This window comes from Triticum dicoccoides, chromosome 2B, assembly GCF_002162155.2.
Source record: "Triticum dicoccoides isolate Atlit2015 ecotype Zavitan chromosome 2B, WEW_v2.0, whole genome shotgun sequence".
Lineage (NCBI taxonomy): Eukaryota > Viridiplantae > Streptophyta > Magnoliopsida > Poales > Poaceae > Triticum > Triticum dicoccoides.
Window position 1 is genome coordinate 391,701,509 of NC_041383.1, and position 6,982 is coordinate 391,708,490.

A 6,982-nucleotide genomic window follows, 5' to 3' on the forward strand; every position below is an offset into this window, starting at 1 on the left:
TATCACTTGGTGCTGCCCGGTTGCCACGGCCGTGTGAGCGGCGTGGTAGCTGGGGTGTGGCATTCGGTGGCGATGAGTGATGGCCGGGGTGAAAATCTGCTCTTTCTTTGGACGGACCGGCGGCGGCGAAGCTCGTTCCCTTCTTGAAGGCGTCGTCGCGGCTCTCGTTGCCGGTCATGTTGCTCAAGGGAAAACTCTGATCGTTGGATCAGACGGTGGCGGTGCCCCAGTCGTCCCCTTCCTGAAGACACCATCTTGGAGCCCACGGTTCGTCATATGCGGCTTTACTTCTTCACGGTGACGTGTTCACAACTGTATCCCCCGACTGCTCTTGTAGTGCTAGGGATGGTGTTGCTGCGCCTATGTATCCTGCCTTGGGTGTGTGTGCATGTATTGTGGGGGCGTGCGTTTGTACCGGATGTTGTTGATCATTGCTTTATATATAAAGCAGGGCGAAAGCCTTTTTGATAAGATGGTAGCGATATGGGATTAAAGATTTGCACCACGTCTTACCATTTATTCATAGGCTTTTGGAATTTCTGGAAATGCACATGGTCAAACCCATTAATTCTAACAAGTTCATCCGGATCACAGGCATAGATGTTCCGTTGGTGAATCCAACTACTACTGGCTCTTCCTCAACTTGAGGTTCCCTTTAGGCATCTTGCTCAAGACGCCCTTGTCAAGCTTCTGGTACTGACTCCCAATCAAGCCAAGCATGTTGTACAGCACCTCATCGACTTGATCATGATACCTCTCATAGAACACTGGTAGAGTGTGTGCACACACAAACCCTGCAACAGAGCACTAGTGTAAATGGTAGTCAGAAACCAAGAAAATATCCAGGTGTTAATCCCTCCTCAACATATTATCAAGTGAAATCATGGTTGTTACCGATGTAGATGACGGTGATGAGACTGAACCAGCTCCCGATGAAAGCGGTGACAATGAACCCGGCGATCACCTGAAAGAAAAAAAAAATCAAGCCTGGTCTGGTACACTACATGTCTGGAAGTGCTCATAGGAGAGGACAAACTGACAGGACGGATTTCATCTCATAGGCATTAAGCTTAAGGCGCAACATACCATGAGGAACTGCTTCAGGTCTCTTCCACAGGACACATCCTGAAGGCTTCCCAAGAATTTGTTCACCTGGGCGCCGACAGCTGCGCCGATGTTTGCAAACAGCTCTTCTGGTAACTCCACACGGGGCACATTAGAAGGAGACCTGAAAACATAAAATGCTTGCTTATGATTATGCTGCCTACCAAAGTTCAGGTATCGACAGCAAATATAGAAAACAAAAACTGCAGAATTGGTTGGAGTTTTTGTATTGTTGCATAGTGTATACCCATTGAGCATGCCTGCGAAGCTGGACCATCCGAACTGGACAACCATGCCAAGAACAAGCACAAATGATACGATGGTCAAGAAATGGTAGTCGAGCCACTCGAAGAAGACCCAGGCAGCTGTTGCAACAGCAAGAACGCTCGATGAGATCTTCTTGTTCCTCCACAGTAGCACATCAGCGGCTGCGGCCAGTCATTGTCGTCGCGAGGAAGGAAGCAACATATCATCAGCAACTCCGTGTGGACCGAATCAAATTAATAAGAGGGAGATAAAAGTATAAGAGGTCCGGACATTCTCCACCGCCGAGGACGTGGTGAACAGACTTGTGGCCGCCGAAGAGCTTCTTGGCTTGGCCGGAAATGGAGCCCTCATCGTCGAACCTGACAGACTTTTGCTTGGGGAGCTTGTCGGCAATGGCGTCCATGATGCCGCTCATCATGTTCTCTGCCGCATTCTCAGAGTGCTCTGCCATCCTTCCACACCCTTGAAAATACAATTGTTGGTTAGCATAAAACGCGAGCAACTCAAGCTTCATATTCATTTTCAACATGAATATACTACGATGTCTCCTTAGTGCCCTTCTCAGAACTGCTAGCTGTGAGTGAATCAGATCATTCAAGTAGATCAATAATTTGCTAGTATAATTAATATGTAAATAATCTTGGTGAAGAACCTTCAAGTATAATTTGTTTATAAACTAAAAAAGGACTGCAAGATGATTGGACTGATCAAACTAAGGCATGCCCATATCATATGGTCTGAGTCTCCAATCATCTGAAACTTTGAAGAAGTTAAAGGCTCCATTTTGTCTAAAATAACTAATCCAGTTTTCTAAGCACGGAAAAGGCAAGGCAAGGTCGACAAACATAAAAAGAAGGGGAAAATAGCACAAGCTGTGAGAGATGAATTTACCAAGCAAAAGAGGAATCAGTAGGCAACTAAAGCTGCTGATCTTCCGGCCAACTGATCCCAAGAAGCAGGCGTCGGAGAGGTACCAATCAGACAAGAGGGGAAAGTTGGGAACTGTCAGGAGGAGAAAAGGAATTCTTAAGAGCAACTAGTTTGTTGAAAGAAAGGGATAGGTGGGCCAGTGAGCTTGTCGAAGGGATAGGTGGGCCAGTGGGCTTGTCGTAATTGGGCTGTGGGCCAATGCCATATTAGAGCAATAAGTGTGAACCAACAATTGGGTTTGTCGTCATCAGTAGTATTGTAGTGGCCTGGAGATTCCTTACCTAAAAATAGCCTCGAAATTTTCATAAGAAAAACAAAGTTACCTTAACCATGTAACTTTTTTGAGGGAAAAACTATGTCTTGTACTCAAAGTTCTCTCAGAAAAAGAACTACTCTTTTGGATCCATATTAATTGATGCTGATCTAGTAGTACAAAAGTAAGAAAACTTGAAAGATATTTACTGGTTCGTGGTCATGCCGTTACCAAACACCACAGCACGTAATATCAGCACCATGCAGTCTACATTGTTTTATCTAGATCAGAACATGATGGTTTTCTACTTCCGAGAAAAAATATTTCCTCAAAAAGGTCAATGACAACTATGCATCTTGTCTGGAGCTCAACTCGGTTGAATGGTGTGGAACGATCCAACATTTCGAATGCAACAGTTTCAGACAAGGTAATTCCAGCAGGTTTTCTAGAAAAATTATCCACGCTCGAAGCATAGGTAATGAATGTTGTGTACTACCCCGCAAAAAAAATGAATGTTATGTACTGCCTGACTTCATACATTGTGATGTTGTAGTGCGTGACATGTGCTTACTTTTTTTTTCCTTTTTTGCGGGGAAACTGTATTTACATTACAGACCTCGCGACACAACTGAGAATATTACAAGCTGGTTGTGCGCAAGTGCATCCCAACAGTTGGTTATTGGGAATTGTGTGCAGAATGGGATGAAATTGCTCGGACCAAGAAACAATCATCGCTTCTGATCTCAAAATCAGGTTCTTACTTTTTCAGATTCTAACCTCCAGGCCTACGGATCCGAGAAAATGTGCCGGTCTCCGAGAAGTAGGTGCTCTGGATTCCACTTCCAAGAAGGTTCCCGTGTGCCTGTGGGTTTGACAGTTCTATTCCCTGCAAGTGGAAAGTAAGGTATATGAGAAAGATGGAGTGATGCCAGAGATTTCATGTGGTTAACCTCTTTAAAAATAACAAAATAGGACAATCCAACTAACTGAAACCGTATAATGGCGCCAAAGATGCATACAGCCTACTGATTACCATCTATACAGAAGGTGCTAAATGTATAAAAGCATGGTCCAAACTAACAGCAGCCATACAGCACCTGGTTTACAAGAAAGAAAAAAGAATATGTAATGCTGGCATATTTATGTACACTTGTACAGTATAGCAAAATATATTGTTCATGATGACTTCACTCACATAAGCAAAAAAGGACTTTCTGGTGCAGCAAAAAGACAAAAACAATGGATGCAATGCCTTTTCCGACTCCTCAACATGAGCAAGTCAAACAATAACTAAGCAAATACAAGATAAAAAATTACATAGCAATCTAGAGTATCAGTCATGATCCCATGTTAAACAACTGGATTGACTAAAGATCATGCATAACATTAATTACCTATCTTATTAAAGTGAACCAGGGAAAAATAAACTCACCTGAACTGGTGTAAAGGCCAAACTAGATGTCAGTCCAGATGTTGCACCACTCCTACCATAACTCTTCTCCTTGAATCTAATATTAGAAAGTAATGAGGAATCAAAGAGAGATTGCAGTGCGTGATATCAAGAAAGTGGTCATGAATTGAAATAGAAACAGCAATTTCAAGATAATTACGAGAGTTACAGTAGCATAAGGATTGCCTGCAAGGCTGCTAGAACTGGTACAGGGTGCAAATAATCCGTAACATAAAAATGTGTGCAAACACCTAAATGATGTAAGGTTTGTGCAGGGAAACATTAAACTTGTGTTGAATTTAGAAACAGTCAAACAGAAAACATTACACTGCAAGTTATACCGTGTTTTTTGGAGTAAAAGTGCAGAAGACCTCTATTGCCAAGCTATTAGTAGTGATGTGCTTTATGCTTTAACACCAAATGGCAAGGAACAGAAAGGAACAAAATAAGATACTGTGGGAAGAATAAAGAAGGCATACTTTTTGTCCACTTTAGCAGAGAATTTGTTCTGTGCAGCTGAGACACGTAGCTTCCCACTTCCGGCCTGCCCGAGCATGCCATAACCTTCCCCCAAACCATCACCTTGTGATAACAAGATGTGATCATGTCAATATTAAAGTAAAGTGTAGCTAAACTAACTACTCCCTCCGATCCAAATTACTTGTCGCTCAAACGGATGTATCTATCTAGCACTGAAATACATCTAGATACATCCATTTGAGTGAGACAAGTAATATGGATCGGAGGGAGTAACAGAATGTTATTCCAACCATACTGTCAAAACCAACTGAACTAATGAGCTCTCCTCTGGTATTCCAAACTGCATTCGGTTTGCAAGCTTCATCATATCAGTTACCGCATATCTGCAGAACCAAGTTCCGAAGTCATGACAAGATACCATGTTGTATATGTGATGAATCAAGTTTCAGCACAGAATGCAAATAAGTAGTTCAAGAAACAAATAAGCATGAAGCTGTTCAACATATATATAACAACAACAAAGCCTTTAGTCCCAAACAAGTTGGGGTAGGCTAGAGGTGAAACCCATAAGATCTCGCAACCAACTCATGGCTCTGGCACATGGATAGCAAGCTTCCACGCACCCCTGTCCATATATATAGGGAAAATAGATTCTACCATCTAGTGGTAGTTACCTCTATCTTAGAAGCCGTCCGATTGCATTAGATCCGTGCAGTTCCTAACAGGTATGGGCAAAACAAAGTTCCACCCTATACCTTCCGATTTGTTGGGCGTCAGCTATCTTCCTATTTTTTGGGCGTTATCCCCATACATCGCTATATATCCTCGTTCTCTCTCCTAAGCACGCTCTCTCTCTCTCCTTGTTTCACGGAATCAGAAGCTTCATGAGACAAATCTGAATCAATCAGGAACGGTAATTCATGGGAAAAGGAGGTATGCATCCACGCATGCTTTTGTGATTTCTGCGGATGCATCATGCAAACTGATTGCTTCGTGTTCCTAATTCCATTGGTAGTGCTTATCTAATAATCTATACGTTCTGTAGGCTGATCGTTGATGTATCTTTTGCCCAGTTGCATGCAAGTGCCCACCGCAGCGGCGGCGGCGATGGCATGTACAGGTGCATATGTCCAACCGTTTGACTGCTCCAGCCCAGCATGACGACGACTACGTACGACATCCCATGGGTGACTGCTCCGACGGCGGCCACGGCGACGAAGATAAACTTAGCACATTCCACCTGGCGGCCCCATGATGACGAACAACCGCGGACGGCTGACGGGTGACTCTTCTAATATCGTGGGCGGCGGCAACAGCGACAAAACGACTGCACACGGCCGACCGACTCCTCCTCCGGCTTCAGCGCCCGTCAAGGACTTGCATGTACTATATACTCCATACTCAGATGTGTATATCAAGCCGATTATGGAGTTATATGTCTGTGTATACGTGCATGCTAATGCATGCATCACCACCAGTCAATGAATCTGCCTGTTCAAATTCTTCTGGCTAGTATATGCAACTGCGTGAAGGATATGTACATAGATATTCATTCTGCACTGCAAATGCACGCATTTTTGTTCAAAATATATTCTACCTGGTCATGTGGAGAGAACAGAACAAATACCATCCTTCACTATCTGTAAATATCTACAGGTTATTTCTATATTTGGAGTATGTAGTCTTTCTTGTAGGAGATGCTTCATACTATATTCGTTATGAAATACTCCTATCAGATACTCCATTCTTCGTGAAATACCATATACTCCATACTACTTTCTTAATACTCCATACTACCTTTTCCATATATACTACATACTACAGATTTCATATATATTTTTTTTCAAAACTATCATGTTTTTTGTAGCAATTTCGGAAACTATAGGACGTAATGCAAAAAAACCAAAACTAGTAGCCCGTCGGCCATTCTTTGGCCGAAGTAGTACTTTTCGGCCACAGCTAGGCCGAAATAGTACTTTTCGGCCACAGCTAGGCCGAAGCAGTACTTTTCGGCCAGAGCTAGGCCGAAGTAGTACTTTTTGGCCAGAGCTAGGCCAAAGTAGTACTTTTCGGCCACACTTAGACCGAAATAGACTTTTTGGTCAAGTCTAGGCCGAAAAGTCACTTTTTGGTCATCCCTAGGCCGAAGTTGCATGGCTCATGCTGAATTGTATTTTGTTGCCACCCGTTTCCCGCCCACCCCTTCCCGCCACCCGTTTCCCGCCAACCCCTTCCCGCCTTATTTTCCCGCCAATCCGTTCCCGCCTTATTTTCCCGCCAATCCCTTCCCGCCTTATTTGCCCGCCAATCCCTTCCCGCCAACCCTTTCCCGCCATACCGCAGTTATTCTTTCCCGCCATTTTCTCCTCTGTATCTATAAAACCCCCTTCAGGCGGAGGTGGATAAGCATTCCAGTGTAGTGTAGTCGAGATGTCCCATTATCCATTCGATCGTACTTTTCACCCTGAGATGAGCAGCACTCTGCTGAGTCTAGCTAC

At 43.7% G+C, this 6,982-nt stretch overlaps 1 pseudogene; it reads right to left on the minus strand.

The window, feature by feature from the left end:
* Nucleotides 1-1,694: 1,694 nt before the first annotated feature.
* Nucleotides 1,695-6,982, minus strand: part of LOC119363835 — a 10,589-nt pseudogene continuing 5,301 nt past the window's right edge.